At 34.6% G+C, this 12,848-nt stretch overlaps 1 protein-coding gene across 2 annotated transcripts in view; it reads left to right on the top strand.

Moving 5' to 3' along the window:
• The window catches only part of SLC16A7 (solute carrier family 16 member 7), an 81,246-nt gene that overhangs the window by 26,730 nt on the left and 41,668 nt on the right, over positions 1 to 12,848 (top strand). The window contains exon 2 of one of the 2 annotated variants that reach the window (XM_059847013.1): positions 12,700 to 12,842. The exons of the other annotated variant lie outside the window; for it this stretch is intronic. The gene's annotated coding sequence lies outside the window, so the exon portion shown is untranslated. The remainder of the gene's footprint in view (positions 1 to 12,699; positions 12,843 to 12,848) is intronic. 2 annotated transcript variants of the gene reach the window in all.

The raw sequence follows: 12,848 nt of genomic DNA, 5'->3' as shown, positions 1-12,848 counted from the left end.
TAATTTCAAAATACTTGTTCAGTGTCTTGCATACATGGAATCATGTTTCTATTGCCTTACATCCTAATTATACCATGTTACTTTGCAGAATGTGTTTTCTACAGTTTCTGAAAGTAAGTCTTTTCTTTGGCATGACATGAGTTGAACATTGAGAAATTGGGATTCATTAAATAACTGGTGAATTTAAAAAATAATTTCTGAGTCCTCATTGAAACCTAAACAGTTGAAAGATATTCTCTTTTCTAGAGAAGCTTCTTTTACCATTTGTACGCACAGATGAGACAGACATGCATCAAATAGAGAATGAAACTGGAGAATTCATTCAACAGGTTTTAAAATCATATTTGTTTTTGGTTTAACTATTTCATTCAACTTTTATTTTCACCTACTTTGGCATCAACATTAATGTTTCATGTAAGTTTTGTCTCTGACATATTGGTGAAAAAAATCCACAGCCCAAGCTTCACATAGGTTTAATTGTTGGACACTGCTATTAAAAGAATCTGTGAAAAGTTTTACTTTTTTTTTTTTTTTTTTTTTTGGTTGGTTTGCTGCCCTCTTTGTCCCCCTGCCCTACATTTTAGACTTCTGAAACTAAGGGAAGGAAAAAAGGTTTATAGTAGATATTTCTCTCCTCTGGCCCTAGCTATTAACTCCTTTTGATGTTCCTCCCTAATTTGGTTCAGGATCTGATTGTGCTTTCTTCATTGTAGCTATGGCTGTGCTCATGCTACTCTGTTGGCCAGCAGTGTTTTGGAGAGGCCCATGCATCTGTATTTCTAGCAAGAAATAACAAATCTGAGAACTGTAAACAAGGAACTGGGTATATGCTGGATGCCAGGAAACAAAGAGTAAGAAAACTGTTGCAGAGAATAAAAACTACCTAAATCAAGTTTTTATTCATACCACTTGATGAAAGTATCAACTATGAAATATCCCTGAAATTCTGTGTTTGTAAATTATGTCAAATAAAAGCCATCTGTTTTGCCCAGTTGGCTGTATTGTTTCCTATATCTGTTGAATGATTTCACAGTTGAAGGCTTTCTGGCATGGCAGTTCTTCTCCAGAATTGGCATGTTGTTCTGTGCTGGTCAACTGAGGTGAGAATGGCTATTGGAAAAAGTGCTTCAGGGTGTCAGCAAGCCACAAATAGTTCTCTAAAATATCTGTGACTGTGCCATAGAGTACAAAAGAAAGATGCCTTTAATTTTGTGTGAAAGCACAGGATTTGTATCTGGCTTGACTAGAAAAGGACAGAAAGAAAATGACAACTGACCACAGAGACATGCAAACCATGCTGAGAGGGGAGAGTCGAGTGCTTCTTTTCTAAGAAGTGCATAAGGTTATACATGTTACTGAGCCTGCCCACATTTTCTTGCATAACCCTTTCCACCTCCTTGCATGACTTAACTCAGAATATAGTACAGGCAGGGTCAGTGAGGGTGAGCCAAAAGCTCTGGTCATGAGACTAAAAGGTGACCTTGTTTTGCTGTGGTGCCAATCTCAGCTGAGGCCTCCTAAGAGATCCTTGAGTTGTGAGCACAAATACTAAAATATTGGAGAAATAAGAGACTGTTTAAATAAGATCAATGTGATGAAGAAACCAAGTCTTCAAAAAATGTTATGTATGCAATGCTAATCTCTCATAATGCTTTCCTGTTTTGTTCATGACAATTTTTTTTTCTTTTTTATGAGTAAATTCTACTTTGGAAGAGAAAAGTGCTAATCTGCTCCTCTTTCTCTGTGTGTGTCTTGTTAAGAAGGACTTGCTCATGCTGCAAGATACAAACAGGCAATAGCTTGATTAGTGCTGAATATGTGGACTTTGCATGTATAGTTTCAGCTAAGTGATGTGTAACACCAAAGCCAGCATTGGTTTCAATTTTTCCAATAAATGAGTAGATTTCAGGATGAATACTGGACTTTTTTTACGGATTGCTTCTTTCATTTGCAATATATAAAAAGAAAGGATTCTTGCTACATTTTTATTCCAGATTTTCAAAATCAAGGTGTCATATTTTTCCAGTAAAATGACTTGAATATTGGATTTCCACTTGGCCCGCTGAAGATGGAATTTGTTGTATTCAGAATAATCAAGAATATATATTTCTTTTCCTAGGAAAAATAATGTGGGATGAACAGCACAGCAGAGGGACTGTTGCTAGCATACAGTCAACAAATTACACTGCTACGAGGCTTCATTTGCTTCCAATTAAAAATATGATGGGCATTGATATCACCAAGATTGTACTGAAGACAAAGGGGAATATTTTTTCAAAAACAGGAGTATTAGCTTTAATCTGCAATGGTTTCACATATCACTAAAACTTCTCATCTGAATGTTTGCTTTTATGATTTTTTTTTTGTCTCTTTTTCAGCCAAAAACAGAGTTGTTCACCCTGCAAATTATATGCATCTATAAATCTTAAAGGAGTGTACTAAACAGAAAGACAAAGCTGCATTAAAAAAGGGGAGTTTTATGATTTTTTTTGGGGGGGAAGGAAGTTTGCATGTTTTTTGTAGATTTTATTTTATTTTAATTTTTGTTTTATCTCATTTCATTTTGGAAGAGAGAGAAGTTTCTGAAATAACCTTTTCTCCATTGAGGTAAGGTTATTTGTATAAACAAAGCACTGATGGTTTTTTCGTGAATAAGGGAAAATAAATACATGACAAAAAATGTGAAATTTGGGATTCCCCTCTACCACTCTCATTTTGGAAAGTTTTGTGCAGAACCTTTTTTTCATGTTGCCCTTGATTGTTCAAGAGAAACTTCGTGGTCTTACAGTGTTCTGAACACATAGATTCCCCTGCCTACCTGCAGACAGTCTGCCTGCTGATTTTTAATTGTTGGCACCACTCTGGTGGCAGTGCCACAGTGATAAACACTTTAAAAATGCAGATAGGTTAAGTAAGTATTGACAGTGATCTGTGCAAAAGGCAGCTTCAAAGGGCAAAAATGATACAGTGTTAGGGACCTTTCATTGAGTAGAATACATAGGCTCTCACTGAAAACTGAATAAGGAAAGAAGAAGATGATAGACAATATATTAATGGCCAGAACAAAGATATCTACACCAATAACATATATATATATATATATATATATATATATATATATATATACACATATATATATACACACACACACACACACACACACATATATATATATATATATATATACACACACACACACACACATATATACAGAGAGAGAGAGGCACTTAAACTGTGAGGTTTTCATAGTTGGAGAAAATGATCTTGTTTGCCATTTGCTTTGGAGACGTATTTGACCAGATCTCATTGTCCTTTAATTCACTATGATAAAGTTTGATACAGAAAGGAGTATAAGTTTCATATGTAAGCTTGGTATATGATAATAAAAATAAGCATATGTATAAACTCTAGTAACACCAGAACATCAAAGAACTGCTGTATAATAGTGAGGTCTCTTAAATTTCTTTTCATAGTTGGCTTAAATGGCTATGCTTCTAGCATGGTCAGAAATGCCCCAGCTTTTATTATGATGGATGTTTTGCTCCCATTGGGTATATTAAGTAAACAACATGAGGTAATTTTTTAGCTCTGGACTGTTCTACATTTTAGACATTACTTGTTAAATAGTGTGCCCCACTTGGTTTTGTTAAGTGACACGGGTAATTCCTTTTTTAGGCACTTGGACAGGAATTAGGACATTTCTTAATGTTTAAGTTTGCTTTCTATGCAGGAAGATTCTAGCCAACATTTGTTCCCTTTCAGGAGAGAATTTTAATTCTGAGACTATTCAGGGGGATGTTGTCAGTTGATCTTGATAAAATTGTTCTATTTTGAAGAAAATGCTCTCATGTTCCTTGGCTTCTAAAAATACAAGTACTAACAGAATGTACTCTGGGCAGGAGAAGTTGCCACTTTGGAGGTGGATATGTAGACTTTAGGTTTTCCTGAAGTGTCTGTCTTTCCTCTAGAGGCGTTAGACTGTAATCAACAACCAGCTTGCAAAGGTCTTGAGCCTAAATGTTTTGTTTGAAATACAAATGGATATATGCACATTATTAAGCTCATTGTGGAATTGAGAGATGAATGTCTTGCCTAAAAATACAAGAAAAGTTTGATGCAGAATGAGAGAATGGGTCCAGGTCACCAGAAACCCAAGTCATTGCCTTGATTGGAAGACTGTTCTTATATGTCAGGCATATAATTGAAAGTTTTCAGGTGTGTACTTAATATTATTGGTACACTCACAAGTACAGATAATGAAAAGTTAATCATTAAGATAAAAGAATAAATACAGTGTAATCTATAAAAAAGCAAGAATTTTCAAAAAAAGAGGAATTAAATGTGTCAATCAACTTGGTACAAACCAATCAACTCATACTGAAGTGGAAACATGTTACAAAAAGAAAGAGCTGATGTACACTTTCAAAGATTTTGTATATCTCTCTGCTCCATGTGTCCAGTGCTGGGTACATTAGGCTATTTGTAAAATAAACTTTGTAATTCAGAAAGGCTGCATATTTTTCACTTTCAGCTCCTCAGCATTGATATCCAGATAAAACAAAAATCTAGGACTAATTATTATATTAAATTATATTATATTTACCTGTCTGCACATTCTTCTGTGAAGTGTAATATCCTGGAATACAGATAATAATTCTATTTTTGATAATGCTTTGTTAATAAAATACATCTTTTCTGTGTGAATGATAGGGATAAAGACTCCATCTGGAATTGTTAGGGAGCCATTTTATGTCAGTCTCATGATGCAAATATGCCCTAGAGCCATCTTTGCTGTGCTTAAATAAGCACTTTATTTCAAATGCTTTATTGGCAATTACCAATGATTTTGTAGTTATTTGGCAGCACATGGCAGGGTGATGGTACATTATTTCACATCAGAGCAGGTATGTAGAATATATTAAAGTTAATAAACCATCACTTTGCTCTCTTACCAGATAAAAAAAAATTATTGAAGTAAGGTGTGAGTGTGCATAGGTTAATCATAAAGACTTTTACATATATTGGGAATGTGAACTATGTGATGGTAAGCTATTTTTTCCTTATGTTATTATGAGGGAGGCCTAATTACAACCTTTTCTTTTAGCTTATGTCAGCATCATTACTATGGCTAAGTAATTTTCACAATTTTGAGTGATTTTTTTGATATTATATAATCATTATCGACATGGGATATTGTCCTGTTATGCTCTCTTAGGTTTTTAGAGGAAGATACTGTTTGTAAAGATTTTCTTTCAAACTATGTTAACTTGTAAATATGTTTTTATTATAATCACCAAATAAACAAGCCACTAAATAATTCCACAGTGTCTGCATTAACATATTTTCCAATGAACTTTGGACACATTCCTTATGCAGAAGCCAAAATACAGTGAATTTCAGTGAATGATATAAAAGTGTTGCACCGGGTGAACATGAGTGACTCAAGGCTCAGAAAATGGACTTTTCCAAAACTTACTTAGAAACAACCCATAGTGATGAAAAATGAAGATAGATGTAGTATATTTTTCCTGGAGATTTTTTTCTTGGTATTTTAAGAAATCAGGATGAACCAGAGCATTTCATAAAAGAAAAAATTATGTTAGGCGATTCTGCCACTGGTCTGAAATGCATCTGCTTAGCACTAAGTAATGAGTAATCACTCAGTCTTAATCTTAACCTTAAATCTACTGAAGTATTGCTTTAGCTTTACATGTGGTTTTTGTCCTAAGTGCCTCAAAGGAGATTCTTTGTTTTATGTATTTTTTCCTGAATCACAAAAGGCACGCAACTTTATATGACAAGAGTGCTTGTTGATTTGGTTTTGCATTTATGTCTTCTTACAGTGCTTCTGGTCACAGTTTTGGTGAAGTATTCTTATTAAGAACTATATTGTAGTTCTGTGTTTGGCTTTTCTAATAATACAAATTCAGTATAGCAGTATAAATATTTTGAGTGCAAAATTTCAATCTATTAATTTTATATCTAAGAACAATTCAATTATTAGTGTACCTGTTCTTTCTTAAGAAGGTTTTGTCTTTGTTTTTGTGAGACAGCCTTCCAGATCAGAATTGATTGTCAAATCCAAATGAAGTTCAAGGTAGCTTTTTGTTTTCAAACTTCAGTGAGCACTCATGCTTTATTTTGCAGGAGGTAGATACATAAGCATCCACTTGTTAGAAACCCCCACTTACCTGCATGTTCAAATGTGGGATGTGAAAAGTATCAAAAGTACTTAAAAGTTTGCCATCGTTCAAAATCAGATTTTTGCATTACATGTTATTGCTTTTCTGCTCTGTTATTGTACTAATGTGTAAGGTATGGAATCCTCACTCTGTCTTTTCTAGAACTTTGAATGAAGAAGTCTGTATTAGAAAACATTTTATTCACTTACATCCAGAAGTTGTACATCATTACATTTCTATTTTTTTTACCTTTTAATGGTTGTAAAAAAATCATTGAACTGGCATATGAAAGATTATTTAGGGACGGTACTAGAAAAAGGTTGTGCTTTTCTTAAGATTGGTGGAAATAAAATAGTACTTTGTGTTAATGTACCATTTTAAATATTCCCAGCTGCCATGAGTAGTAGTAATAGTTATTTTGTTAATGTATATGAACTGGAAATGTATTCAAGACTTCAGCTAACCCTACACAGCAGGTTTGGGTCTGTTGCAGAACAGATAGAAGGCAAAGCCAATTGAAAGACTCAAATAGCCAGAGCCAGATAACATCTCATGTGCTCCCACCTCAAAACCCTGTTTTGTTTTGCAGAGGAGTTAGAGCTTTATTCACATTTTGAAGATGAAAACAACACTCTACTTCATGTTTTTGCTCTCTGATACTTGCTCTGGAAATCATACATTCTATTACTGTCTGTTTTATGTTCCTAAAAATTCAAGATTTATCAGTTCTGTGTCTTTTAACAGTCATCTTTATTATGCAGAGACCAGTCACACTTTTTCCTACAAAGGCCAAATAAAAAACTCTGTGCATTGAAATGTCATTCCATAGGTACTATTATCTACATACATTGTACCATTTCCTGATATACACAGGCACAAACCCCCAACTTATGTATGTTTTTCCATCATATGCTTTTTACATCATGTAAAGGCTGCAGTAAATGTGTGTGACATTTTACAGACATGATTTTTGAATCAGTAAGTTATATTAGGGAAAAAGGAAAGAAACAATCCATGCTTTTTCTATACATAAAAGCTGTACAGATTTATTTGGTGCTCATTAGGGCAGAGTTTGCTTTAACCAATGCTTCTTTTTTCATATAAACATTTTGTTGAGTGATGGATCTCACAATGTTTAGCTTCAAGGGAAGAAAAGAAAAAGGACAAACCCAAATTCCATGTTTCATATTCAAATTGCAAAATATAATGAAACTGAAATAATAATGCTAGGATTGAATAGAAAATAGATTTTACGCTTGAATCAGATTACAAGAATGACTTGCCCTCAGGAACACCTCACAGTGTATCTAGTAATATTTTGCAAAGTAAGAGAAATATTGAAAAGTGTGTTTGGAGAAAAATCTGCAGAGGAACAAAATTGTAATTAAACCCAGTCATCCCAGGAGGTGCTGGCTGTTTCATCTGCAGCTATTGACTGGGAAAGGATCTAGCTAAATAAAACTTGAATGGAGTCCAAATCAATTTACTCCTCTTTGGAGTCAGTTGGGCTGTATGTGAAAGGTTGTGTATAGGAAGTGTATGCACAGTCTATGCATATCTATGCATAGGTAGATAATAGTTTAGGACTTCAGTGAAAATAATTAAAAGAGGTGTCTTTAAAGGCTTTAGAAAAACACACAAACTCCAGAGTTGTTTTGTACACAAAGAAGAATATTACTGTCTTGAAGACTGCAAGTGGCCTTCAGGGGACTATAATGCTTAGGCTCTGAATCCCAGCATTGTATTGCTTTTCAAAGAAAAGCCTTGAGACTTACACAACTTCTCTACCACTTCTTTGTCTTGTTATCAAGACAAAATGAATAGGTGTGTGGAGTGTGCTGTACATGTTTCTATGTGTTGCAAACAATTTTGCATATATGAAAGTTTGTCTAAACTCCTCTGAGTACATGGGCCTTCAGCAGAGTTCATGAATAACCAAATGTGTACATATATCTACTTTTTACAAGGAAAAATACAGCTCAGTGTTTTGCCTCTGAACTGATTAAATGTCTGTCCTGAAAGGGACAACAGACTCATTACTTAGATTGATATGCTTGTTGCCCTACATTGGATATGGTTTAGTCTTGATTTATTAAGCTTCCTGGTAAATATGACTTAACTAGTCCCTCCTGTGAATATTTTTCTTGTGCCCTTTTGCTAATTGCAAGGATGAAAATGCCACAGAGATCTTTATATTTCTTGTCTCATTTGCTATATATTTTTGTAAATTCTACTACTGTTTCTATGTAGCTATTATAGTCAAATTTTGAGGCTCTGAATTGTATTGTTCTAGATTCTCAATAGTAAGATGTTATGTATTATGTTATCTCAGTTTGCAGAAAAATAATCTGAAGTATAAAGCTTTTCTTGTGTTGATGCAGAAATTAAAGAGCTGATGCTTGTGAAACTGTTTACATAGGTATGGCTTTGGCAAAGAGGGGTTATGTAGAGCAAAGCACTTTGGGATGTGGGAAAAGTTTCACAGTTAAGAGTCCAGCATAACTCAAGAAAAATGAATCTTGTGGTGGATTTATCAGGTTGCTTTTGAGCAATGAAGCAGTGCTACCCCATATTCTCTGTCAAGGAAAGTAAGACATTTGCCAGCTAAAACACAGCTAATGCATGAGCATGTTCATATTCCATAATTAACAGGCTGTGGTACTTCAGGGCTTCAGCATTCAGGTCTACCTTTTGAGTGTGCCACCCAGGCAGTGGCCTGTGGATTGCCCAGAGGAAGAAAAAGAGTTCCTCTTGCTTTAACGTTTGAAAGAAGCACTTTCTTACCAGGCTGAGATAGCTGGTAAGTTCTGGTAAAAAAGCTTGTGTTCCAAAAGGCTTTTGTTTCTCATTGCAAGTGATGTGGAAAATGGATGGCATTAACTTAACCCATAGTGCTGGGATTAAATGGGGATTCAAATATGGAAAATATGACCAAAAAAATGGGAAAAAATTGCTTTCTAGATTCTTCAGAAATTCTTGATGTCAGCATGAGAAGGGAGGGTTTTCAGAAAGGTCTAGCACTTCTCACAAATCCTTCACTGGTTGGTCATCTCCTTGAGTGTATTACAAAGCACCAAACAGCATTTCAGTACCACTGTGCCAGAGCAGAGCCATGGGCTTCATGCATATATTCTGGGTATTCTATGAGGAGTTAGTATGTGGCAGAGTAAAAAAGTTACAAATGAGAATGTATAAACAATTAGATTTACATAAAACCATTGATAAGTTCTAAAGCTTGCTGAAAATTGGTTGAAGATTGTTTTTGCTGTCGCACTGTAGAACTGTTCTCTAAGAGGTACAGCAATATATTGTACTCTTTGGATGTTGTGTACTTTCTGTGTTAGGAAAAAGTGTCCTCTGTAATAATCAAGAGAGGTTTTTTGATCTCCCCATGCTCAATTCTTACAATGGATGGAGGAGTACGTGTCAGAATTTGATTAAACCATCTTGGTCTTTAATGTTGTTTTGTATATACACCAGCAGGTCATCTCATTAACACTTGGACAAAGTACATAGTAAGTTTGTAATTAAACATCCTCTTCCTTCCCATGGAAATCAAATACAATCACAAATTCTTCCTTCCCTGTATTTGTTTATGTTAGAGCATTGCCGCTGCCTAAATTATGTTAGTTTTGGTGCATACTTCAAATGAATTTTTTATCATTATGTTCCAGACTGGGCAAATAAACATCATACGTGTACTTATTTTATGTAGCACCATGCCATGATACTCAAACAGAGCTAAGTTCCCTCAATGGGATACTGAGCTAACACAGCTCTTCTGTTCCTACTAGCCATGTTTAGTCCTCAAGAGATAGCGAGTGTGTCTGTGTAGTACTACACTGTCCCATGTAAATGTATGCCTCCCCATTTGTTTAGCTGTTTGCTCAAAGTTGTGGGTTATTAAATAGGAATAGACTTTCTTTTGTGATCTCTTACCAGCATAAATATCAGCATAAGAAAAACAGAAAGTTGAGAGGGCTGGACATAGCTATAATGATAGGTGGTTAGAGAAGTTAAATTCCCCTGCACAGTCCTCAAGGTGCTATTAACATCTGATTTCTGCACTTAAGAAATGGCAAGTGCATCTTCAGGCATGGCCCCTGGTTGGTCCCAAGCATAAGCACTTTGTCAGTATACCTGGCATGATACTGTGTGATTATGTGTTTGCCGGAACTGGAAACTGTTGGAGAGGGGAACAAAACTTGCTGTCACATTTTGCTTTTTCAGAGCTATGGCTATCACTGGTCATGAGATGAAAATTAATTAAATTTAGTGCCTCTGATTTGAAAAAAACTTTTGGTTAGTTGTCTCTGTGAGATTAACGTTGACATTCCAAAATTCTTCCACTTTGTTTTGCAAAGTCACATTGATTTAGTTCTAAAACTCCTTTTTTATAAATGCATAAAAAATTTCATCTCTTCTAAATTCTGTAAGTGGGGAAAATCGATCTTTCTTTCTTTCTTTCTTTCTTTCTTTCTTTCTGTCTTTTTTTTTCTCTCTCTCTTCCATTCTTCCTCTCTTTCTCTCTCTCTCTCATTTCTTCTTTCCCTCTTTCTCTCTTTCTTTTTTCTAACCTAATATGTAACCTAATATGTTTTAGTAATTCCAGAATGACTTTTGGATTAATTTACATTTTGGCTATAGTGTGTTTGGAATCAGTGGCTCACATTTTAACTCTTGCTGGCAGAAAGAGCTCATGCATCAAGCTTTTAAAGGCAGAGTTGAATCAATTGCATTTTGCAATTTCAATTATCTATATGTTTTTAGTTTTATTTCAGACAAATAGATGGCTTACTTCCTCTACTCTCACACAACTTTTAAAATCCATATGAACTAAACAGCTTCTTGCTTATTACCTAAGTTCTGGGGAGGTTTTCATACTGGATATCCAGAATTGCAGAAGTTTTGCTGGTTTTTGAACATGCAGTGGTCCCCAAGTAATTCTTTTAAAAGGTCTTTTCCTCACTGTAAGCTTTGATAGTTTTGCCCTTTTCCTTCTTGCCTTATTTACTTATTTCTCTATAAAGTATGTAAGATAACTGTAGCTTTGCAAAAAGGTGATTTATCATTCATTAGCTTTCCTAGTTCACACTTCTAAAAGACTTTATCATCAGAAGCATTCCTAAGTTTGTCCATTTTATTAGTAATCGAGAAAAATATCTTAAACTGGTAACAGTTTCCATACTGGCAGAAATAAACGAAAAGTGAATCCTGTATAAACTTCTGCAGTCTGGAGTTGTTTTCCAGCCTTGGCCCTTTATATATTGCCTGTCATATGCTCTTAGGGACAGAATGCAGATCAGTTTACTTCCTATTACATAATCTGAGTAGTTGTCGCTGAGACTTAAACATTAGTAACTATTTCCACCCATGGGAATCATGTGTTGTGTGAGGATAGAAGAAAAATATTTTCCCAGTATGTGAGAGATCATTCTTTTGGGCTGGGATTGAAATGAGTGGTAGGAGATATACAAAAAATATGCTGGGCCATAATACTGGAGCAGAGAAGACAGCCAATTCTGATTGGGTTCAATCTTGGCTCCAGTTCTTGGATCCAATTCAATTGGATCCAATTCTTGGATTCTGATCGCAAGAGGCCAGACTGACTTTTGTAAAGTTTAAAAAATTTATTATCAGCAGAATTTCGGTCGGAATCTATTGCATCTTCCTAATGCCAAATATTCAGCTCATAGATGAATGTGAATATTATCTTCAGCGATAAATGAATTAAATATTACCACTTCCAAATAACATGTTTATGTAAAAAGATAAAAATTTAGATTTTGAAAATATTAACTAGTGGTGCAGCCTAAGAACAGGCTAGCTTTTCCCATGATTGATATTTTTTCCTGCAGCTTAGTATTGAAAGAATGGTATTAAAATGAATATCTGTTATTATTGATAATGGAAAATCTGCTGCTTTAGAAAGATTATGCTATTTATTTTTCGAGCAATGTTCAGCAGCTGTGCAGATAACTCCATTAGCACTGACTTAAAACCTTAGTTTTTGCCATTTAAAAAATATTGCAATTGCATGAATCTATAACTCCCTGTTTCCAAACATCAGAATTCTTCAAATACATATAAAACAAACAGCTCCAAATTTACATGACTTCTGTTATTCTGGGAAGTCTTCTTTTTAAAACATTTATTCCGTGTGAGTTTTAGAGAAGATATGAGTGTGCTGATGTAGTTGAAAGGCTAATGCTACCAATGTTGTTCAATATTGGTCTAAAAAGAGTTAAAATATCAAGCATCTGTAAGTTGTCAAGCTGGTAACCACCATACTTAAATATGAGGGTTATTAATTTAAGAGTGGTTAGAAATTAATTAATTTAAGAGTGGTTAGAAATTAATTAATAAGTTTATCAGTACTCTTGCAGTGTAGGGAGATAAAACTGACTTTTAAAGGGTTTAGCTAAGCTTATTAAAACTAGTTATTTATTGGTAGAAGAAAGTTTTGGGTTTGGGTTTTTTTGAAAAGTTGATTAGTTTGGTTGTTTGTTTTTTTCAGGTCTGCAGAATTTTTCATCAACTTCAATCAACTTATTGTTAAATCTGATTAATTCTTCAGACTGGATCACTGGCATTTTCAATTTAACCATCAACAGTTCATTTCAGTGCACTTCAATTTGGGCGGAGTGACAACCTCTTTAGGTTAGA

The sequence above is a fragment of the Haemorhous mexicanus genome, chromosome 5 (assembly GCF_027477595.1).
Source record: "Haemorhous mexicanus isolate bHaeMex1 chromosome 5, bHaeMex1.pri, whole genome shotgun sequence".
Taxonomy (NCBI): domain Eukaryota; kingdom Metazoa; phylum Chordata; class Aves; order Passeriformes; family Fringillidae; genus Haemorhous; species Haemorhous mexicanus.
Note: the sequence above shows the minus strand (reverse complement) of the source record. Positions and strands in the feature narration are given on the sequence as shown.